Source organism: Procambarus clarkii, chromosome 37 (assembly GCF_040958095.1).
Source record: "Procambarus clarkii isolate CNS0578487 chromosome 37, FALCON_Pclarkii_2.0, whole genome shotgun sequence".
In the NCBI taxonomy this organism is placed as follows: domain Eukaryota; kingdom Metazoa; phylum Arthropoda; class Malacostraca; order Decapoda; family Cambaridae; genus Procambarus; species Procambarus clarkii.
In genome coordinates, this window is record NC_091186.1 from 11,415,588 (window position 1) to 11,441,093 (window position 25,506).

The 25,506-nt window shown below is 42.7% G+C and overlaps 1 long non-coding RNA gene across 1 annotated transcript; it reads right to left on the reverse strand.

Annotated features, from left to right (window-relative positions):
• LOC138372032 (uncharacterized) lies at window positions 1–25,506 on the reverse strand. Its single transcript, XR_011230645.1, has 3 exons — window positions 25,421–25,506; window positions 3,211–3,326; window positions 1–74 (listed from the first exon to the last, which is right to left on the reverse strand). It is a non-coding gene; the product is annotated as an uncharacterized lncRNA (long non-coding RNA).

Sequence of the window (25,506 nt, forward strand, 5' to 3'; positions counted from 1 at the left end):
TTATTATTGAAGGTGAAGGGAGTCTACATGTTCGATATATCTCCGGTACTATATCCGATATATCTCCGGTGGTCCTATGGAGAGAGCAAAAGGCCATTAGTGAAACAGAGATGAATCCGAAATATTTTCTCTTATGCAAAATCTAGATTAAAAAAGTGTTGAATGTAATGAAATACCAGTTTCTGGATGAGCCCCAGAGGCGTCTTTGGCTTTCCTCTTCTGTCTCCTGCAAAAGGGTTCTTAATCTTTGATCAGTGAATTGGGGCTATGGGGTATAGGCAAAGCATGCAAAGACATTGGAGTCAAGGGAGTGGGAGGACGGACCAGGTCGGCAATTACTTCAGCTTTGAAAAGGGTTGCTAATTTGCAACAATATTCAACTCTAGAGACTACAATATGTTTATTAACTACTTCTCATATTTAAATTTTTTTTAGATCTTCATTTTCCTTCTCTAGTTGTTTATATTTATTTAATAAGGCTGTGATATCGTCTTTGAGCCACACCTTTTCTTCAATTATTATTGAAGGTGTGATATGATGTGGATGTGGTTGATGTGGAACATGTTCCACATCTGGTTGATGTGGAACATGAACATCATCTTTGGTGGTACTATGGAGAGAGCAAAAGGCCATTAATGAAACAGATGAATCCGAAATATTTTCTCTTATGCAAAATCTGGATTAAAAAAGTGTTGAATGTAATGAAATTTCAGTTTCTGGATGAGCCCCAGAGGCTCTCTGAAACTATCATACACTGATCAGTGCCATATTACTCGGTGTCATTAGTCGCAAAGTTCTATTGGTCTACAGAGGGCTACAAGCCAGAACCAGGTCTCAGAGGCAAAAGGAGTGATGGCCTTTGAACACTTCAAATGTAAAGTTATTTATACTTGCCACCAACTGGGGAAGGAACCCAGAAAGAGGCAAACCAAAAGACTGCATTGTTAAAACTAAAGACCACAGCCACAAGAAGTTGACATAATAGCACTAGAGATCTGCCATGAGAATGATAAACTAACAACCATAAATGCATACAGTCCACCGCCAAGCAGCACATGGTCAAAGGAGGCGCTAGATAATAAACTGGATGGTCTCAGATTTTATAGCGAGAGCGGATAACGATAGATCACGACTGTTTATAGTTGGCGATTTCAACTTTAAATCCATAGACTGGGAAGCATATGAAGCTAAAACAGAAGATTTTTGGACCTGTAGATTTGTAGACATCCTGGAAACATTCTTGTATCAACATGTTAAACAAGCTACGAGGATGAGGGAAGGGGACGTTCCCTCCATGCTAGATTTGATATTTACCAGGAAAGAGGAAGAAATATTTGACATTCAGTACCTTCCTCCCTTGGGTAAAAGTGACCATGTCTTTTTGGGAATAAAGTATGCAATGCGTTATAATCTGGAAGAATACAAGTAGGTTGAAGCAGTTGAAAAACCTGACTTCAGGAAAGGACATTATGGCGACCTTAGAAAATTTAGAAACTTAAATTATTTACAATAAATTCTGAGTAGTTACTTCACGGAAATATTAATTGTATAATTTCAGAATATTTTCAAGAATTCGGTAATTATTCAATTAAGATTTATATCGGACTCATATTTAGAGACTAGAAATTCTCACTTTAATTCTTTTCAATTGCAGTACAGTCAATAGTGTGTGTTAAAGGAATGTAGTAATAATAATTTCATTCTATCAAGTTCATTCTAGTATTTTCGGCCATCTAATAATTAATGTGACCTTTTTATTTGGTTTATAATTGCACATGTATTTTATTTGACATTGTATACAGTACAGTATCTTGTTTCACAGTGATAAATGGTAGTCAAGTCAGGTTGTGTATTCTATCTGTCTGCCTATTACTTTTACGAATGAGACGAGGATACAAGACCAAAGAATTTCATTCATTGGTGGAGCGAGATTCTGACGCCGACATCTGTCACCACCTGTCAATAGGCGAAGGATTGATGGTTCTCACTGGTGCTGTGGAACGCGGTTAAGAAAAAGTATGAATAAAGGATAGTTCCGATATAGATGCTCGAGAATTTAAACGTAAAAGGTTCGGGAATATTTCGAGAGGTTATCGAGAGTGGGCTTAATTGTCGAGTTAGGAATGCGTTAAAATTTCAAAGGCGATAGCTTGTGATAGCTCCTTGCATACTACACCAAGTAGGGTCAGTTTGTGTGGATTAGCGAGAAAAGTGCAGGTTGTAGGTACACATTTCTCAGAAGTAAAGGCATGGTAGAAAACAAGACTACCTGGGGGGGGGGGGGGGCGCGACAAACCCCCCAACTGTGGGGGCGGTGCAGGCGTTAGCTCTTTAGAAAACCCAAGCAGGCCCCACAGTGGGGCAAGGTGACCCCATCGGGAGCCCAGGGAGTGCCCAGGCGGGAGTAACGGATCCGGGGGCCAAAGGGGCAGCAGCCCTGGACGATAGCAGGATTTCGTTGAGGGCTCTCGGTCCACGGATATCACGATGATTGAGGGTGGCCATAGGGAGTGATGGGGAAGTAGACCCCAACAATGGAACATCTACCCCCGTCCAACAACAGACTCCAGGGGATGATGCAACTGTGGGGCCCCTGGCATTGGTGCAGTCTGGTTCACCGAAAACAGTACTAACTCCATCCTCAATCAGCACAGCAACCACAATCACCAACAACCACCATACTACCCACAACCACCACCAAACTACCAACACCCAGCATATTACCCACAACACCACCACCACCAAGCACCACTACCACTACAAGCACAACAACCACCACCACCACCACACACAACCACACCCACAACAACCACCACAACAACTGCCACCACAACAACTGCCACAACCACATCACTACATACCACACCAACAACAACCACCATACTATCAACAACACTACCAACCACATGCTCTTCCGTATCAGACCTCCACCCAACCCTCAACAAACCCCTCCATAGTGTACCCCTCTTCCCCGGGCCCGGTATTTGTATGTTAATATTTTGGAGGGTGGGGAACGGATTAATTCAGTTCCCTTTATTTCTTATGGGAAAAATCACTTCGACTTACGATATTTCGAGTTACAATCCGTCTCTCGGAACGGATTAGCATCGTAAGTCGAGGCCCCATTGTATATAATTGCTATAATATACTCTACAAGTGAAATCAGGATCAGCTAGCTAATACGGTACAGTATTTTAGGAAAATACTTACAATTTTTTCTTCTTTTATTTTAAGTAGACCTTCAATTGAAGTCACTTGTTGAAGATGATGATGTTTGTAGTCTATTTTGCTGAAGGTGAAACTTTTTCATTTGCTGATACTTTTTCCTGTAATATAATTTAGAAATATATTAGTTAAAAAATCCAGCATTGAATGTAATGAAACACCAATTTCTAGGCGAGCCCCAGTGGTTTGCTGAAGCTACTATTTCTAATGTGTCATACTATTAGGTGTTGTCAGTTGAATGGTTCTATTGGCCTATAAGGGACCATAAGCCAGAACCTGGCCTCCTCAAAGAGGCACAGTGAACGGTGGCAAATATGCCTTCAAACAAGACCACAGCCTCAAGACCACAGCCTCAAGAACAGAGGGTTTTATTACCATGTTAAGGGATTTAAACAAGGGAGCCGAGTGTTGTCTGAAAGCAGAGTTTGTTATTATTTTGATAGCAGATTTTTTGCTAGGTGATGATGGGCTTCAGGTGTTTTGCAGTGGTTGACCCCCACGCATAGATACCATAAGTAAGATAGGGATAGATTAGTGCATAATAGAGAGAGATGAGAGCAGAGTTAGGAACATAATATCTGATTTTGGAGAGTATACCAACTGTTTTAGAGACTTAGTTATGTGTTGAATGTGGGTGCTGAAGTCGAGTCTCTTGTCTAGGAATAGGCCAAGAAACTTGCCATCATTTTTATTACTGATGATGTCTATCTGTAGCTGAATTGCATTCGATGATTTGCTTCCAAGTAAGATGTAGGTCTTTTCTATGTTTAGTGTTAGTTTTTTAGTAGACATCCATAAGTGGACTTTTTTTTAATTCATTATTCAAAACATTATTTAGTTTGTGGGGGATTGGCGTCTGAATAGATGAGGGTAGTATCACCAGCAAACAATATAGGTTTGAGAATATTAGAAACATTAGGCAGATCATTGATATATATAAGAAATAGAAGAGGTTCCAAGATGCTGCCCTGTGGCACTCCAACTGTTATTGGTAGAGTGGAAGAGGTCGTATCATTGATGGCTACACATTGGTGTATGTCACTAAGTTGGGATCGGATATAGTCCAGGGCAAGGCTTTGGATTCCATAATGCTGGAGTTTAAGTAAGAGGTAGTTGTGATTAACAGTATCATCTGATATCATGGTTTTTGTATTGAGTAATTATCCTGCTGCATTATTCCTTGAAATGATCCTCATTTTGCTTCAGTGAACCAATGTGTAACCCTGGAATGTTGTCCTAATGTACCTAGTAATCCTTTCATTATTGTGCATTCTAATCTGCTTTTGTGTCAAAAGTTCTTGCAATGTTCCTGTAAACATTTGACGGTTTGCTGTAATTATTCCACTTAAAATTATCTGTACCTGTATAGTAAGACTGAAATGTACCTGTAAACATTTGTCAATTTTGCTGTGAATTGTCTAAAATTACCTGTTAGTTTAGGGATTTGCATGAAACTATGCATGCTAGTGGCTTTACAAGAATGTATGTATGAAAAACTTTAATGCTCTGTACTCTCAAACCCAATGTACCTTCTTGAATATAAATAAATTAAATAAATAAATAACGTTCCGGGTCTTAGAAATTCTTCCCTATCAATTTTATCGATTCCTGTTACTATTTTGTAAGTAGTGATTATATCGCCTTTTTTCTATCTTCTAGTTTTTGCACATTTAATGCTTCACTTAATGCCGTGGCTCCTACCCGAGCCCTCGCTCAAAGTGTTTACGGATGCCTTGTCTCTTGGCTGGGGCTTTGTGACCAGTGCTCACCAGGCCGGCCAGGAGCAGTGGGCTCCGTCCTTCAGTAGGGCTCACAACACAGTTCGCGCCTGTTTGGCTGTCACTTCAGAGGGTGCGGGTCGCTCGGGTTTCGATCAGGCTCCATTTGGACTGCACTCCGGTGGTTCCTTGCCTGACCCGTGTGGGTTCTCTTCGGTCCTTGGCTCTTTGGGGCTGGTCTCTTAGCGACTTCTGGCTCTTTTAGAGCCGTCCCAGAGTAGTAGTACTGTTGGCCACTTGGTGGCTGACCCAGCTTTGGTTTCAGGCGCAGCTTGTTTAGTGTTCGAACCCGCGAAGTTTCCTGCAGTTCCACCTCTTTCAGCAGATTGGACCAGTATGGTATGTGGCTGGTTCGGTGGTCTCCTCTGCTCTGTCTTTCTGACCTGGTTTATCACCACTTGCATGGTGATCAGGTGGCTTCACAGATGGTGTCCCACTTGCGAGTTTCGTCTCGGCGACAGTATGAAGTTTCCTGGTGTTCTTTCTGTCGGGTTCTCTCCCTTCGTAGATTGTCATCTATTTCGGATCTGGTTGTTTTGTCCTTTCTCTCTTGACTTTTTCAGAAACCGTCTTTTGATGCTGAATACTGTTGCCTCAAATCGTGTGGTGTTGGCAGAGCCGCTTTTGCTTGCATTCTGAGGGTTGTTACTTCCGCTCCGTTCCGCAAGCATTATGCACTGTGCACCTTCGGCCTGCTCATGCACCATCCGAGTTGTCCTGGTCTTTGGACTGGGTGCTCTCTTTTCTCCTTGGTTTGTTGTGGCTCCTTCAGTTCTGGATTGTTTTTCTCAGGCTCTTTTTCCTGTTGGCATTAGCTTCTGGGAGTCAGGTTGGGAAGCTTCATGCTCTTCCCGTGCACGGTTTTCTGCTCTTTGTCCTGGTGGTAGGTTTGTTCATTTTCAGCCGTCTCCCTCTTTTCTGGCGAAGAATGGAATGGTGGCTTTCCGTAAGGGCTGTTGGGTTGATGCTTGGTTGGTTTGGCCGGGTGGTGCATCATGTTTTGTGTCCGGTTGCGGCTCTTCACCATTATTCGTGCACCATAGCCTCTGTGGCCGGGGATGTGCTACGAGTTCTCTGTTTTCCTCCACTGTTTGTGGGTTCGGGTCTCCCAGGTCGTCCGCAGGGTTATTCATTCCAGCCAGCCTGCGGTCCATCCTCGAATCCATGACGTTCGCTAATTTGCTACTCTAGCTGCTGCTTTTTGAGCGATATGTCTTGAGTTGACATTTGGGCGCGAGGATTTTGGAGGTCGGACAGGGTCCTGGCCGCCTGTTACCTCGTTCATGTTCCTGGTCCTAGTCAGGCGTGTGTCGCCATGGGTCGCAGGTTGCAGCCAGTGGTCTCAACTTCGAGTTGGTGTGAATGGTGGCACCCTCCCAGGTACGTCCCTCTTTTCCTTTTCTGTGGTTAGGTAGCTCCAGGGAGCCAGAGGAGCTATCCACAGAAAACTAGCGTTCAATGTAATTAAACGCCATTTTCTGGGCGAATCCTGGAGGTTCTTCGGCAATCTTCCAGTTGGCGATATTCACGTTTTTTATATTCAACCTCTGAACTAGGGTGGCATGACCGACATGGGGGTCTGGGGCTCCCCCTTCCCCCTCTTGGGGAGGGGGGGGGGGGAGCTGCACAGACAACGACAGTAATGCTGTCATGCTTGTTTGCTCATTTTCAGATTGGGGAGTTCCGCTTGATAGTTTGGCTTTCGGTAGCAATTTTTAACCAGGTTTCTTTTGGGACGCCTACCTTTCTGGGTGCCTAACCCGGTCATTGGCACACATGGAATGCCTCTAACCACATAGGGGTTTCTATAGGCCATTGCTCCTCGTACCTCTCTGAGGGGGCTCGGTTCTTGCTCGTGGTCCCTGGTACACAAGAACTTCAATGAAAATGGTCTAGAAACATATCAGTCCAGTAAGCTACGAGGAGCCTCCGGGACTTGCCCAGAAAATGGCATTTCATTACATTCAACGCTGGTTCATTTTGGCAATTTTCAGGCTGTGGTCTTTAGTTTTAACCATGCAGTCTTTTGGTTTGCCTCTTTCTGGGTTCCTTCCCCAGTTGGTGGCAAGTATAAATAACTTTACATTGAAGTGTTCAAAGGCCATCACTCCTTTTGCCTCCGAGACCTGGTTCTGGCTTGTAGCCCTCTCTAGACCAATAGAACTTTGCGACTAATGGCACCGAGAAATATGACATTAATCAGTGTGTGATAGTTTCAGGGAGCCTCTGGGGCTCATCCAGAAAATGGCATTTTATTACATTCAACACTTTTTTAATCTAGATTTTGCATAAGAGAAAATATTTCGGATTCATCTCTGTTTCACTAATGGCCTTTTGCTCTCTCCATAGGACCACCGGAGATATTTCAGATACTAGTTCCTCGATTCAGGAACATGTACACTCCCTCACACCTTCACCTTCAATAACAATTGAAGGGAAGGTGTGGGGTAGAGAAGAGATCTCTATGGTTATAAATGAGAATAGAGATCTTATAAATGAGAATAGAGATCTTATAAATGAGAATAGAGATCTTATAAATGAGAGTGAAGAATATAAAGCTGAGATCGAAGATCAAGACAAAATTAAACAAAAGTGAGGTATGTAGTTAATAAACATATTGTAGTCTCTAGAGTGAAATATTATTGCAAACTAACAGCCCTATTCAAAGCTTGCTGACTTTATCCATTATTTGTTGACCCGATCCATCCTCCTGCTTCCTTGACTCCATTGTCTCTGCATGCTTTGCCTATACCCCATAACCCCAATTCACTGATCAAAGATTAAGAACCCTTTTGCTGGAGACAGAGGAGGAAAACCAGAGGCTTATACATAGTCTAAAGGAAAGACTGAAGAAATGTGAAGTATGTAATTATTAAACATATTGTAGTCTCTAGAGTGGAATATTGTTGCAAACAACCCTATTTAAAGCTGGAGTAATTGCTGACATGATTCATCCTCCTGCTCCCTTGACTCCATTGTCTTGCTTGCTTTGCCTATACCCCGTAACCCTAATTTCACTGATCCTGGTCTTACTTAGTCTACTGTGTTGTGCTTTGCCTTTGTTTCTCACTTGTTATCTCTGCTTCTGTTCTCTTTATTTTTGTCTGTATTCTTCAATGAGATATTCATGATTTTTATGCTAACTTTCATAAACTAACCTTTAACCCTTAAGTTGCACAACACATCATATGATGGGTTGAGTGACTTGGTATAAATTGTGCATCCCATCATATGATGTATTGGAGTACTACGCAAGATTTAAAACTACCCGCAGATACACGGTGTTCACCACACCATCAGGGCTCTTGTAAACACACTTTTTAAACAAAATCGTGGGCCAAATTCCCGGGTGTGAGGGGCCTCAGTATTGAGTGAGCCACCAAGCCTGATGCACGCAGCATGAGCTCACAGCACTGCTGTTCAGCTTGTGGCCACAGCATTGCCTAAAAATGCCATATTCTTGTTCATGCTATTATGTAGCGATGATATTATTACAGAAGACCCCTGACTGATAAAAATGACCAGGATTCTGATAACAGCAGGATTGTTGTGATAATTAGCGCTGTAGTGGGAGGAGTAATCTTGGTGGGGAGGGGTCACACAGTCAGCATTGTCTGCTGACTGTGTGACCACCTTTTACTGTCTGGACTCACTATACCAGCTTAGTTGTTCACTATGGTAAACAAAACATGCAGATACTTATATATAACATCTGTATATAAAAGCAAAAACAGTATGGTGGGAGGAGAATGGTGGCGAGTGAGGTGAGGGAGGGAGTGGCAGCCGGTGGCGAGTGAGGTGAGGGAGGGAGTGGCAGCCAGTGGCGGGCTGCCACTGCCACTCAGCATACCAACTTAGTGCTTCGTTATGGTGAACACGAATGTAGATACTTATATATAACGTGTATATATAGTGTAATAACAGCAAAATGAGTGTGGGGGAAGAAGACATTTTGGTGATGGGTGTGGCAACATTTGCATGATTTGTCATGTTGGTAGGGGTGGCCACTATTCTCTTTGGGCATTATATCAGCTTGGTTGAACAGTTATGGTGAACAAAACATGTAGATACTTGTATATAATGTCTGTATATAGGGTAATAACACCACAAACAGTATTGTTGAGGGTGAAATTTTAGTGCGTTTGACCTTTAATGTGTGAGGGAAGAAGCCGCCAGCTGACTGTGTGCACTCACCATACCACTAAGCTGGTATGGTGAGTGCATTCAATAAAAGGTGGCCACACACGGTCAGAAGATAACGCCACTACCCTCCCCTCCCACAGCATTACTCCTCCCTCCATGGCGCACAGTGCTAAATATCGCCACAATCCTGCTATTATCAGAACCCTGGTCAGTTTTATCACAGTCAGGGGTCTTCTGTAATATCGTCGCTACATAATAGCATGAACAAGAATATTATGGCATTTTTAGGCGATGCTGTGGTCACAAGCTGAACAGCAGTGCTGTGAGTTAAAGCTGCGTGCGTCAGGCTTGGTTGCTCACTAAATACTGAGGCCCCTAACACCCGGGAGTTTGGCCCACGATTTAAAAAAAAAATGGCGTCTGTTTAAAAGAGCCCTGATGAAGGTGTGGTGAACCCCGTGTATCCGCGGGCTGTTTAAATCTTGCGTAGTACTCCAAAGCATCACATGATGCGATGCGCAATTTACTGCAAGTCGGTCAAAGCATCATATGATGCGATGGGCAATTGAAGGGTTAAGGTGCTTGATAAATTATTGATGAATAATACCAGTACAGTATTAGTTATCGTTTTAAGTCTCGTCCTTATCCAAAACGCTGGTCCTTGTGCTCAACGCCCAAAACGCTGTGCGTTCTAGTGGCTTTAGACATTACATTATATACACTGTACCTGCTTTATATAGAAATCCAGCATTCTGTAACTCATTGTGTATGTATGTATGTATTTTCCCTAAATAAAATTATCTTGTGTTATCTTGCTATATACTCAGACCTAGTAGATAAAGCACTCAGGAGAGTGCAGGAGACCTGATGTCAATTTTCACAAAATACACAAATATTTATGGTTTTCATCCAAATTAATATGCATTTCTATTTTCAGAAAAAAGTGGAACCTTTCCTGATATTGTCTCCTACATTACTTCAACATGAGGAAGTAATGCAGAATACAATAAACAAAAACAGGATAATTCAAAATGAAGGCGTCATTCGTTCTGTAAAAGATCACTAATCTGCTCCCAATTAATCCAGTTCTTTGGGTAGTCTGGCCAAAATCAAGTAAGTATTTGTCTCCTTAACTTTGCCAAATTTGACAAATCCAGGTTATTGGGAGTTTTAACTTCATTACTGAATTACATCTGAAGACATATGCTTACTAGAATGCAAAGGGCAATCAACCAGTGAAGCATTTGCTGGTAATCAAAACTTACCTTGCTAAGCTCATGTACAGAAATTTTAGTGTTGTGTTAGGTTAATAAATTAATATTAATAAAAAAACAGCATTGAATGTCATGAAACCCCATTTTCTGGGCAAGTCCCCGGAGGCTCCCTGGAGCTATCAGGCTAATATGTGAATCATTAAACCAGGACAGTCTAAGGAGTTCAGCATACCAGGGACTGAAAGCCAGAACCTGGCCCCCCCCCCCCACCTCAGAGCAATAGCCTATAGAAACCTCCAAGTGGTTGGAAGCACTGTCTGCCAGCTACCAGATTAGGCACCCATAAAGGTAGGTATCCCAAAAACAGATCCCAACTGGGAAACATTACTACCGAAAACCAAACTGCTAAGCAGAACTCCCCCACTAAAAACAAGTAAACAAGCATGACGAACAAATCCCCAAGGGCCGTGACGAGGATTCGAACCTGTGTCCGAGAGCATCCCAGACGCTGCCTTAATCGACTGAGCTACGACATAAGAATTGCAACCAGAAATTCACAAACCACCACATCCATATGTTCTGTTCTACCTATCATGTCTATATTGTGATGCATTGATTTCAGGCTCATTGGTCTTCATAGATTTAATGGGAATTGAAACCATGGTAGATGTCTCTGGATCTAGAAGTTGAAATGGGATATTATGGGTTGGTCTAGTCGTTAGTTTCAATCACATTTGGGTCACTGTACTTTTCTACCTTCTGGAGATGTTACATCATCTGTGGGTAGCTGTTGGCTCAAGGAGCAGCCGACAAAATTGGAGGAGCAGCAGAGTCATGTCATTAAACCACCACCAACATAATACGGCACATGTCAGTTTGACATAGTTTCAGGGAGCCTCTGGGGCTCGCCAAGAAAATGGGGTTTCCATTACATTGAACACTTTTTTACATGTGCATGTTCAGGGAAGGGATTTTAACAAATATCCACTTTTTTTTAAAAAAGAACACTTCAATTGTGGCACACCACCAATTTGTCACAATAAAAGCAGCGCAGCACTGGAGTTAATTCTTATAATCGCCACATTATTTTAGGATGTTAAGTAGACTTAACAGAGGCTGACACATCCATATGTTCTGTTTTACCTATCATGTCTATATATATATTGTTTTTCATTGATTTCAGGCTCATTGCTCTTCATCGACCTCATGGGTGTCGAAACAATGGAAGATGTATCCGGTATGGCGTCAGCAACCCATGAGGAGATGAAGAGCGGGAGCAAGACACTCACATTTGAGTGTTTCTTGAAGATATGGCAAGTAAGGCAAGATAAATCATTTTGAATTGACAAACATTCTTGTACTATAAATTTGTACCTACAAGAATGTCTGTTTATTTGTTCAGAGGTTGAAGGCCAGATGCTTTGGGCTAGTCTAACCCAAACTTGCAGGGTAAAGAGTTTGGGGTACATAATGGACAAACGCTGGTATTAGTTTCATTACATTCAATGTTGGTTTTCTGTGGGGAGCCCGTTTGGCTCCCTGGAGCCCCTTTGGCTCCCTGGAGCTATAGATGTATTAAGAGTTCTCAAAACGATTGCAAAAATAACAAGTTAACACCACCTACCCCCCCCCCCATATGATTTGCATATTAGCCTGGTAACTCAAGGGAGCCTCCTGGACTCACCCAGAAAATAACATTTCATTACATTTAACACTTTTTAGATGGGCAGGTTATCATTAACTTTATTTAAATCCAAAATTAATATCTGAATAAGTGGTGTATGAAAAGTACTTTGCTTTCTATATATGTAATAAATATTTTTTAGATAAAGAATTATTTTAATTTGTTTTCAGGGTTCCAACACATCTTATCGGAACAGCAAACTGACCCATTATGTACATGAAGAGATGGAGACCCCCCCCCCCCCCTCCACGTGCCTCTGACCCCCTTGGAACCTGGCCTCCTCTCTGGAAGGGCCAGGTTCTGGCTCGTCGTCCCCATCAGTCAAAAAGAACTCTGCAACTGATGGCACCTATTAATTTGGCACTATATCAACAAAGCTTCAGGGAACCACCTGGACTCACTCAGAAATAGACATCTCATTACATTAAATGCTGTTTTTTGCACTTCATCATTAGTTAACTGAACTTCTGTCAATATTTTTCAGGAAATTAAGATAACTGGCTTGGACGATTGCCTAAAAAAAATAGAGACGTTTAAAAAAAATATTAAAAAGGCGTCTACAAGACAGAATCTACAATCGTCGAGAAGTCACACACTGAGAAGTCACGTCGAGAAGTCATTCACTCTGCCATTGCCCAAGGTAAGAATTCTTTTTTTTATATTTTCTGGGGGGAGCCCCTTTGGCTCTCCCCGGAGCTATCCAGGCTGATATGGATATTCCTAACTGTGGTATCAGTCGATGTAGGTGGAGTTCTAGGCCTACCGTGGACCACGACCAGAACCTGGCCCCCCCCCCCCTCAGAGAGGCACGAGGTGCAATGGCCTACAGATATGCACATGTGATTTTGGAGCATTCTATATCTGCCATCGTGGGCAGTGTGGCTTATTCTGAGTTGGGTAGATTCTAACACCTAATCAGAATTCATTATTCCCTTTGATTGTAAATTAATTCCACGCTTAACGTAAAAAGATAAACCTCCCATATATTACTAGTGGGGACCAAGCCCCAAAGTTATTGATTGGCATGATCGATCCAGACCTCGGTCATTGCTCAGTATTACTGGTCTGGTGGTGGCGGCGAAAAGGCGACCCTAGGGTTTTGCTAGAAGCCTATGTCATTGCATACGGGTTGTAGAATCTCAAGTCGGTCAATCGACTCAAGACCACGTGGCGTGGAGTTGGGTCTAGAAAAAGTCTGGAGTCCCTTGGTAGAGATCTAAAGTAGAATACGCACTCGAGCTATGTCAATAGGCCATTTTTCTTCTTCGCCCTTACTTCATTACAATAGATAAAGGCAGCGTCTGGGATGATCTCTGACGTAGGTTCGAATCCTCGTCACGGCCCTTGTGGATTTGTTCATTTGATGCTTCACGTTAGTGTGATCTGTGTAATAACTGCTGTTATCACTATCACAAAATCCTAAATATGAATCCATTTCAACAGGATTATATTGTGAAGGAACACGAGATCGTTTCACGAGGCATAAATGTAGGAAACAATGGCTGGGTGCTATCTATACCTCATGCTGTGAATATCATAAATAGCATTGTATTTGCTGATATATTAACATTGTACATAAGCTTTATCACAATCAGGATCTTTGACTATACAAATTAATTTCAATTACTGTACCTATTTTACTCATAATTACTAAGGGGTGCTGTAGTGCCTAGCTGCACAGCGGTGCTGTCAGCTGCTCCTGTATGCACCAGCCTTGGTCGCTCTCAGTACTGAGGATCTCTGCCATTTTTTTCCAGATGAGGTCCATTTACTGGAATCCTAAGGCACAGGATGCGAGTCCCGTGTACCCACGGGAGTTTTGAATCTCCCTATACCTAAAAGCACCAAATGGTGCTTTTAGGTATAGGGAGATTGTATAGGTATATACAATCTGCACACCCCTGATTGGGTGCTTTAAGGCACTCTGCAGTGCAGTTAATGGCAACTTGGGGATCCAGGGTACTTTAGTTCCTAGTAAATCCACACAGGCCTTAGATGCTCATGCCATTTGCTACCATTATTTAACATTTATTCCTGTAATTCACTAGCTATTAGTTATAGGGGTGCCAATTTTCCTCCCTGATAGCTCATTTTCTACAGTTTGGTTCATGGGTTGCCCCCATGGCCAGGGTGCTGGGGGCGTGGCTGACTCAGGTTGTCACGCTTGATCCCATGATTTGTGGGCAGGTCTGGTCATGTCCTCCTGCTTGTGGTAGTGCTGGGCAAGCCACCCAACTACTTTGGGGTATTCGGTGCTCGCGGGGTCTGCTGCTTCCACTTCACTCCATCGGGTTTTCTTGTTTCAGTCCAGCAATGGGTCTGTACGGTTCTTTGGTTCATTCTGGTTTTGTCCAGTCTGTACCGCTGGCTTCCATATGGATAACTTAACTGTCCCAAGTCTGGTTTCTTTTAGGGCCAGGTTTTTGAGTAGTGTGTCTGACCAATGGGCCGTGTGTTGGCATAAACCTGCTTCTTCTGGGGTTCAGGGACTGGTTATGGTCGTGGCGAGACGTCCTGTTTCTCGTCTTCCTTGTCTTTCCTTTGGCTGGTCTATGGCAACTTGCATTATCAGCATATTGCTCTGTTTGTGGTGGCCCATCTTCATGTACTAGGTTTTGGGTGTTGGCCCACCCCGACGACTGGTTGGTGTGCGCTCCCAGCCAGTCAGTCTGCTCGCCGCAGGGGTGGATCTTTACCGTTCACCGAGTTCGGGTTCCTGGTGCTTTGGGAAAGTCTCATCTGGTTCCATTCTGGGTTTGGACTGACTGCTTCCTTGTCGCTTCCTCTGGAATTGTTGCTGTGGCTGCAGTCCCGCCTTTGTTTCTAGAGGGCTCCCGGGTCCCTCAGTTGTTGCTTGAACAGCTATGCGGGCGTAATTACCAATGTAATTACCCAAGTACCCAAGTAGTTACAGGATGAGAGCTACGCTCGTGGTGTCCCGTCTTCCCAGCACTATCATAACGCTTTGAAATTACTGACAGTTTTGGCCTCCATCACCACCTCACCTAACTTGTTCCAACCATTTACCTCTGTTTGCAAATGAGAATTTTCTTGTATTTCTCCAGCAGATTTGTTTCGTTAGTTTAAATCTATGACCTTGTTCTTGGAGTTCTGGGTCTCACGAATTCTTCCCCATCAATTTTATCAATTCCTGTTACTATTTTCTATGTAGTGAACATCTTTTTCCTTCTATCTTCTAGTTTTGACATTTAATGCCTTTAACCTCTCCTCATAGCTCTTGCCCCTTCAGTTCTGGGAGCCACTTACTAGCATGTTTTTGCACCTTTTCCAGTTTATGTGCTTTAGATATGGGCACCATACAACCTCTGCATATTCCAGCTTTGGTCTAACAAAAGTTGAACAATTTTTTTAGTATTTCGCCATACATGTATTTAAAAGCAATTCTGAAGTTAGAAAGTGTAGCATAGGCTCCTCACACAATGTTCTTAACGTGGTTCTCAGGTGACGGTTTTCTATCTAGAACCACCCCTAGATCCCTCTGACAGAATTCTTTAAAGATTCCTCACATAATTTATAGGTTGTGGGGGGTCTATGCTCTTATTCCACATTACATAACATGACATTTATTCACATTAAATTCCATTTGCCAAGTGGTGCTCCATACACTTATTTTGTCCAGTCTTCTTGAAGGGCATGACAATCTTTTAGGTTTCTTATCTTTCCTATTAGCATCATCAGCAAACGTTCATATAATTCTGTATTCCATCTGGTAGATCATTTATGTAGACAATGAACATTGCCAGTGCAAGAACTGAACCCTGTGGTACTCCACTTGACATTCCTCCAATCCGATACATTGCCTCCGATTACTACCCTCATTTTTCTATCAGTCCGAAAATTTTTCATCCATGTTAGAAGCTTACCTGTCACCCTCCAATATGTTCGTTTCCAGAACAACCTCTTATGTGGAACTGTCAAATGCCTTTTTAGGTCCAGATAGATGGTCATGCCAACCATCTCTTTCCTGTAAAATATCTGTGGCTTGATCATAAAAACTGAGTAATTTTATTACACAGGATCTTCCAGATCTAAAACCATACTGTCTGTGATATATCTTTTCCTCCAGGTGTTCTACCCATTTAGTTTTAATTATTTTTTCCAATATTTTGACTTACCCTTGTCAATGATACAGGTCTAATTGAGGGGGGTCTTCCCTGCTGCCACTTTTGTAGCTTGGGACAATGTTAACCATTTTCCACATATCAGCTACAACTCTTACACACGGATGCCTGAAAAATCAGTTTAAGTGGAATGCTGAGCTCAGGTGCACATTCTCTCGGAACCCATGGTGAAACTCCATCTGGACCAACTGCTTTGTTCTTAGCTCCTTGAGCATTTTTTCCCCACTTCGTCTCTTGACACCTCTGTGCTCTATGTTCTCTGGAATTCTCATTGTGTCTGGTTCTCTGAAGATTTTATTTTGTACACACTTTGGAACTTTTCGTTTAATGTTTTCCACATTTCCTTTTCCATTAATCTATTCCCCATTTTCAACCTCTGAATATTATCTTTAACCTGCAATTTGTTTTTTATAAATTTATAGAATAGACCTGGTTCTGTTTTAAATTTGTCCACTATCCCTTTTTCAAAAATTTTCTGCCCCTCTCCTCACTGCCGTGTAGTTTCTCGCATCTTTGTATCGCTGGTATGTTCGGGTTTTGGCCTCTTCCTATATCTATTCCATTTTTGTGTCTTTTGGTCTCTGGCCCTTTTACAATTTCTGTTGAACCAATCTTTCCTAGTTCTGCATCTCTGTGTTGGTATATTGTTTTTGTGCCTATCATATTTCACAAAATATGACATGCATCTCATTTACTTCATGTCCTAACAGCAAGTCTTTCCAGTCAAATTCCTTACAGAAATGTCCAAGATCCCCCATAATGACCTCTCCTGAAATCAGGTTTTTCAACTGCTTCAACCTCCTTTTCTTCCAGATTATAACATTGCATACTTTATTCTTAAAAAGACATGATCACTTTTCCCCAAGGGAGGTACTGAATGTCAAATCTCCTCCTCTTTCCTGGTATCAAATCCAGCATAGAGGGAACATCCTCTTCCCTCATCCTTGTAGCTTGTTTAATATGTTGATACATTAAAGTTTCCATGATGAGGTTCATGAATCTACAAGTCCAAAATTCCTGTTCTAGCTTCATATGCCTCCCAGTCTATGGATTTCAAGTTGAAGTCGCCGACTACGAACAGTCATGATAGCTATCAGCTCTCACTATAATCTCATTGTTATAAGCCCCTCTCGTTTATTATCCAGCTCCTTTGACCATGTGTTGCATGGCGGTGAACTACATGCATTTATGATAGTTTATTATCCTGATTGCAGATCTCTAGTGCTATTATGTAAACTTCTCATGGATTGGCAATCATTATTTCATTTACCTTCAGGAGTTTTCACCAGCACAGCAATGCCACCGCCCTTCCTAATTTTTCTGTCCCATCTCCAAACAGACTAGCCAGTTGGGAATATGACTATTTACAATATTATCTTCAAGTTTTGTCTCCATGAGTGCAACAATGTCTGGTGTCTGCAGCTGTATTACATCACATAACTCCAGTATTTATGATCTCATTCCATCTATTCTGATGTATGCAATTTTCAGGAACATGTTTACCTCCTTATTCTTCACTACCCCTTTCTCTAGTGATTTTGTTGGTTTGCGTTTTTCTACCATTTTACTGGTCTGCCTACCCCTATCACTTGGTAGAAAAAAAATGGAGGGGAAGAAGGGGTGTGGATTTATTGTAATGAGGGAAAGCCTTCCCCTCCATACAATTGAGATTGTGTGGAAGGGAAGAAGAGTGCGGGGTCGACACCCCCGGGTGGTAGGTTCCCGACACTTGACGGACAGCAGCAGGTTGAACAAACCCGCCATCTGGCCCCATGGTGCACTTGGTGGTTGGCAGATGGAGTATTTTGTTGCTAGCTGCTACGAACACAATGTCCAGATGGCTCTGCACAAGGATTAGAGCCAGCAGCTGTACCTGGCAACCTTCGTCCCAGGCGGGCAGAGCTGGGCACCCGACAGTAAACAGCTGGTCGTTTGACAGTCAAGGTGCCAGGCTTAAACACCACACCTGCCACAGTTTATGCTTTTTCACTTATTGGGTGCAGTTCCTTTATTTGTTTAAAAAACACCTCAGATTTATGAGTCGCCACACATGGCATAAAAATAGTTGCTTGTGCAGTACCTGGTCGTGACTTACCCAGCATTGACACTTCCAGCATCTACATGGAAAAGGGTTGTATAGGGCTATGTTTCAGTACCAGCCTAAAGCTGCTCTAGAGTAAATTCTGTCAGGTATAGGTGTGGCACCTTTCCATGTGACAGCTATGAGACCACTTGTCAGACGTTCAGGGTTTACAACATTTTCAAGAAGATATACAGGCTTAATGTACCTATTCACATTGAATATAACGATGGTTACTTTTGGAGACTAGGTACTTCATTTCACCAGCATACCCTGTATAGCTACACATTTACAAAAGCACTGTCGTTTGTAACGAAAACAGTCACTTTCATCCGTTAGGTAATTTAGTGACCTTGTCATAGTGTGTTTACCAAACCACACTAGAAAATTAAGAGACGATGTTTTGGTCTGTCCTGGACCATTATTAAGTCAATTATGATGGTCCAGGACGGACCGAAACGTCGTCTCCACTTTCTAGTGTGGTTTTGTCAACATTTTTCAGTCATTATTGTGACCATCTGCAGAGACATTATGTGCCTCAGAGGCTTCACAAGACTACTGCACTTTTCCCTCCACTGTGGTTCCCAGAGGAAAATCTAGGTGCAATCTATTTGGCCGCATCCTAATTTGGATGGTTTGATCGTGCCCTTCTCTACTGCATATGGCACCGACATCTGCACCACCCTCTCTGTCTTGAGTCACCACTGAGGAGATGGCACCATCATTAGAGAGCAACTGATGCGCGTACGATGGGTCCCCAAAGTCACTATCTGGCAACGGCAATGTGCTGAGCGGCTTCTCCTCCGTGGCAGTTGCCATGACGTTAAAGACACCTACAAGCAGAGTATTAGTGCATTCGCTCCACAGTGAACCACAAAGCAACATATCAGTAGATGCCATATTCACAGAATGGAAGGGGCAACCAAACAAGATCAGAAATAAATCGGCCAGCCTGCACATGTGAGGCTATTGTCAAGGTCACAGCGTACCTAGCAGGTCGGTGCGCAAAATTTGAAGTTGGTGGCACATGCATAAACATCTAGAGTCTGTTCAACACTCTACAAAACTGTGTGACACACACGGCTACAAACCATAGTACTTGAGAGCTGGAGGAGAGATGTGCAATAAGCATGTTGATCATGAAGGCGTTCCTGGCCCCATATCCTCATTCCCTGACCAGACAAGGTGCTAGGCCTAACCTAGTTATAGTTCGTGCCATACCAGTGCCCACTACACCAACAGCCCCTTTGTTTATCCACACAGTTTTGTAATTAAAGTTTCTAACCACCCTGAATTGTCAAAGCACTACTACACATCTACAAATGTAGAAGTGGGAGAATTGAGGCATGACAAAGTACCAACGCTGAACTGAGGCTATGGTCGCAAACGTCTTCGATTGAAGAACAAGGCAATCAAGACCGAGGTGCCTGCTGCACCTCGGTCCACTGTCCCTCCGTCTGAAAGCTACCTCCATTGCCTCTTTCCGAGACTTCCCCATGTCTCGGCGTAGTGAGGGCCGATTCACTGCCCTACTTAATGCCCGAGACTCCTAGGCCTGAAGAAATTCATTCCCCTCCAACGGAGGTCGTAGAATGATTCCCCCAGGTGGAATCAGGGACACCTAACAAGCCATTTGGTCTACCTTTCCCTGAAAAGGCTCGGTACACCTAAGGTGCTCCCTTGTGGCAATGCCCGCAGGAAATCATCTCGCCCTTCAGGGCAGGACTAAGTGACCTGGTCATTAATACAGTATAAAAAAATCATGGACATCGAGAGTGCGGTACGAGAGTTTGGGTTGCCTGCATACTGGGTTGCACAGAATGCCAGTCAGCTGGACAGCAGGTAATCAACATTGTTTCTCCAATTGTAGAAGAAATCTAAATTATTTCCTTCCAAACAAGATATTGCCTGGGTCTGAGTATTTATGTATTCTTCCTCACAAAACTGCAATGATTTCAGCTGATGGGTGCTCAGAATCTAAAGTTTTTCTGGGAAGAAATCCATGTGCGGCCAGCCAGCAATGGTGCCGGCACCGAGTCCTTTTTCCAGATGGCATCCATTTACTGGAGTCCCGAGCCACAGGATGTGAACCCCATGTAGCCACGGGAGTTTTGAATCATTCCCTTTAACTAAAAATGCCATATGGTACTCTGCGATTGTGCGCCTTAAAGGGGGCTCTGCAGTTCAATGGTTAATTATGACTACCATTTTCTTTTTCAGGAGGATTTGAATACTGCATTACATTCAGATGTGTGAAATCTATAAAAACAGCATCACGGACCTAAATGAAACGTACAAAAAAACAGACGTGCTTCTGCAGGTTTTTTTTCCTTTGTTTTGCCTGGTGGGGGTCTGCCCCCCCCTCGGTCATTGTCCTCCCTCTATTCTGAGGGTCCCCTACTAGGCCCCCATGATTGTACACATCGCAGGGATTCAGCTTTAGACACACTCAGTCTGGGCAAACCGGTTAGCAATACCTTGCCAGGGTATTGCTAAATAATAAAAATAAAGGGGGAACATGGCATTAAAATGGCAAATATACAATTTGGTCAACAAACAGTATTGTTTAAAATAGACATGGGTTGACATTTAGGGGTAAGGTAGGTTACAGGGAGTTAAATTAGGTAGTGCTTAGTTTTTATCTTAAACAGGTTGGGAGAGGTAGAGTACATAATTGGGAAGGTCATTCCACCTTCTGGGTCCCTTGATTTGTAGAGCATTTCTAGTTTGATTAAGTCGTACTCTTTGAATATCAAATAGGTATTTGTTTCTGGTGTGGTGCTCATGGGTTCTGTTACAGCCTTCTAGGAAGCTTTTAAAGTCAGGATTGACATTACAGTTCAGCATTTTACACACACAGGATGTGCAGTGACTTAATATCTAACATTCAGAGATCTGAGTAGGGGTACCAAGTGATGTCTGGGGCCAGAGTTGGATATAGTCCTAATTAGCAGCTTTGTGTTGAATAAGATGTAAATGATTTTGGGCAGTAGAACCCCAAGCACAAATACCATAGTTGAGATAAGGATAGATGAGGGAGTAATAGAGCATCACCAGGGCAGGGTGAGGTACATAATATCTCATCTTAGAAAGAATGATAACAGTTTTTGAAACTGATATATTTAGAATGTGTCCCTGGAAATTCAGCTTGTGGTCAATGAGAATGCCAAGGAATTTGCCATCTTTGTTACAAATTTGGGTATTGTTTATCCTGAGATTTATGGGATTTGAGATTTTATTGCCAAAAATAATATAGAAAGTTTTGTCAATGTTGAGGGTGAGTTTGTTGGCAGTTAGCCAAAGACTCGGATATTTATAATATAAAGATATTTAGCTCAGTATTCACTGACATTTAGAGCAAGGGGGGGGGGGGGGAACAGGACTGGAGTAAATGAAGGTTGTGTCGTCGGCAAATAGAATTAGTTTGAGGTGTTGGGAGGCATTTGGAAGGTCAATGTAGATGAGAGGAGAGGAGAGGGCCAAGTATGCTGCCCTGAGGAACACCAATGTTGATGGGTAGGGTGGGAGAAATTGAATTATTCACAAACATACTGGAGCCTGTCAGTAAGGTAAGATTTAAGGTATTGCAGGGAGTGTCCTCCGACTCCATAATGATGTAATTTAAGAAGGTTTTGGTGGTTGACAGTGTCAAAAGCCTTATGCAGGTCCACAAATAACCCAACAGAACTCATTTTTATCAAGAGCTGAATGTATCAAGTTAATCATACTAATAAGTGCATAGTTAGTGAGTTTTTTTTTGGTCTGAAGCCATATTGACAAGAGCCAAGTATATTGTGTTTGGCTAGATAAGAGTAAAGCTGCTTGTAGATTAGTTTTTCAAACATTTGACAAGATTGATATAGGTCTGTAGTTAACATCAGTGAGATCATCACATTTGTGGACAGGGGTTACTCTCACTTTAGAATATCTAAAAAGGTTTGGCATTCAAGTGACTTGTTGAAGAGCAATGCAATGTCGTAGCTCAGTCAATTAAGGCAGTGTCTGGGATGATCTCTGACGTAGGTTCGAATCCTCATCACGGCCCTTGTGGATTTGTTCATGCATCACATTGTGATTTCTGTGTAATTATGTTTGTAATTCTTTGCCTATGTATGTACTCTTACCCGAATAAAAATTTAAATTTTTTGAATTTTGAATTTAAATTTTAGTCCCTAAGCCCATTATGTGCCTCTAACCCTTTCTACTACTACCCACAAGATGGGTATGGGGTGCAGATCAGCTAGTTTCAAGCAGTCTTCATCGACCTAGCAGCAGCTTCTGATACAAACAAAAAAATCATACTAGAACAGCTTACTGAGCTTGGAATACAAGGAAAATTACTGAAATCAATGGAGGGCTTTTTGTCATCAAACAGCACATGTTTTGTTTAATGGCACAGAGAGCAAACACTTTGAACTGAGAATGCCACAAGAGGGATCCTCAGTCCCTTGTAGTTTAACGTTCTAATGCATAAACTACTAATAAAGACACGATCATCTGTTATGCCGATATAATGTATGTTTACAGGCTGCCTCCGCGCCTAGAATGCAAGGTCTGCTCGATGATTTTGCTATTAGGGCCGAGGAATGTTCCCTTATCTCCATACAGAAAACTCGTGCCCTCATTCGATGTGGTATTTCCACCACCCACTACATTTTTACACATTTTTATATGGGATTAATAGAACAGGAACCCGGCAATGTGACGTTATAGTGGCCAGAATACGCCTGGGATATAAACGTATCTGGCAGCTTTCTCAAAACCCAGTTGTCGAGTACTGTACACAATGTGTCAACTTTGTGAAGGAAAACATGCACTCTTGAAAATTATATTGTAAAATGTCCCATATTGACCAACTTTCGCCCTTCTGGGCTAAGGTATGCTCAACTGTGTAATTACTATACTAGTACTGGAACACTGATATATTGGACTTGTACCCAAGATTAACCATGTAATGTATCAATTATACAATGTATGTGATGTAACTATATAACCTGAGCTTGTAAAAGCACCTTAATCACCTTCAGTGATTAAGTGCCTAATTGCACACTAGTTTATCAGCTATCTCACCCTGTCAGTAAAAGAAATGTGAATGCATGTGTGTATGTACGTGTGTGTATGTGTGTATATAGTATATATGGAAGCTGATCAGAATTACATTTCACCTTTGTAAATGCACATTAATGACTATATAAAAGACACATCGAGCCCTATGTAGGGCATACGTAAATCTATATGTATTTACGTATGTAGGTTAGCTTAGCATTTTAAAAGCACCGAATCATCTGTGGTCGAGGTTAGCTTAGTATTTTAAAAACACTGAATCATCTGTGGTCGATTGTTCACTTGAACTACATGTTTAACACATCTCTAACCATGTCCATGGAGGACAGAAAATGTATATATGCTGGTTAGCATTGTAAATGTGTGGCCACATCTGTGGTAGAAAAAAAACAACTTAAGAATGGCAGTGGACTTACTGTGACTCGCAGAGTGCACTCCAGGCACTGAACAGTACAGTAGTACGACCCAGAAAATAGTGATATACAATGAATGTTTTAGCTGCTAATGAAATGACCACTGCTTTTTGCACAAAAAGCGGCGATATTTCTGAGAGAGGGGGGGGGGGGGGGGGGGAAAGAGAGACAAGTGCACTGCGCGATCCACTGGTGCAGTGTGGGGGGTACTGGGTGGCATATACTGTAAATAGCCGGGAGAAGCGCGGACCTGCCCTCACTGTTCCTGCCCCGGTCCGCTGCACTAAACTCCAGCCCGCCTCCCCTTCCTGCAAGGGTCTGCTTTCCCTGTCATGCATTACACCAGTTGTCCCTCCTGTTTTTACTCCCACTGCAAAAAGGGGAGGGGGGGTGCAGCGCCAGTCCCCAAGTGTTCCGCTGTTTGCAGCTAATACTTTGCCTTTACAGCCAGTCTAGGTGCTAGTAAGCCCTACCTTTAAGTCAGGAAATACTTATCTCCTTTCCTTGGCGGCACGGCCTCACGCCCTGGGGTTAAATTTATCATCCATTGTCATATCAGCTTTTCCCCAGTCTAGGTATTTTCTGCACGCCTGATTAATTTCCGTTTAATTCGGCTAGGATTTACCATTATGTCTTTCAGGCCTCTTCGTCGGGCTTCATTAAGTGTTATGTGGTTTAATCACTTTATATTTACTCTGTCCTGCCTGTTATACATAGTGTTATCTCAAGGGATGACACTGATATGCTAGCATAGACAGCCCTGTAGAAAACCACTAGTAGAAATTGATATGGGGGTTTCATTAAGTGACACTACTTTAATCTGTCAATTGTCAATATATATGGAACTAATTGAACAAGAACTCAGCAATGTCATGTTATAGTGACCAGAATACACCTGGGATACACACACATCTGGCAGATCTCAAAGCCAAAATGTGGAATACACCATGTATCAATGTCCATGCATGCAACATGCATGGACAGGACCTTGTGTGCGGCACCTGAATTTACCAGAGGGATACTACTATCTAGAGGACAAATTAGCAGGGTTATGAAACCTAACTGCATCCCCCACCATTTGTCCTAATTTGAGACGGATATCTATGTAGCTTATTAAAAACATTTTTGAGTCCCGGCAGTACAGTCGGGTTCGTCCTAGACTTACAGTCTGGAATTTTGGGTTCGAATCCCGACCAGGTAGGGGCAGCTGCGTGGACAGCACATCAGATTCATAGTCCTGAGGTTCCAGGTTCGATCCCCGGTGTAGGCGGAGACAAATGGCCAAAATATTTCTTTCACCCTGACGCCCCTATTACCTAGCAGTAAATAGTTACCTGGGAGTTAGACAGCTGCTACGGGCTACTTCCTGGTGGGTGGAGGCCTGGTCGAGGACCGAGCCGCGGGGACACTAAGCCCCGAAATCATCGGCTGTGTATTCATATCACTTAATTGGCCTGTTCATCTACCAGTAAACAGGCACCTTGTTGTGGGGAATGAATGACATACATATATACACTGGACCTAACCTTAGGTGTCACGGGCTCACCATAACCGGTTCAGTAGTTAAATCTGATACCACAACAACCTTAGGTCTTATACACTTAGACCTAACCCCCTAAACACAGTAAATTATAAACAAAAAATCAAAGTCAAACTAGTAGGTACAGAGGTACCTACCGGCAGTCAGGGAGCTCCAACGGGCAGCGTGTTGCTCGGACCGCGGCCAGGAGGCGTCTGCTGGGGCGGCGAGGCGCGCCTCGTTC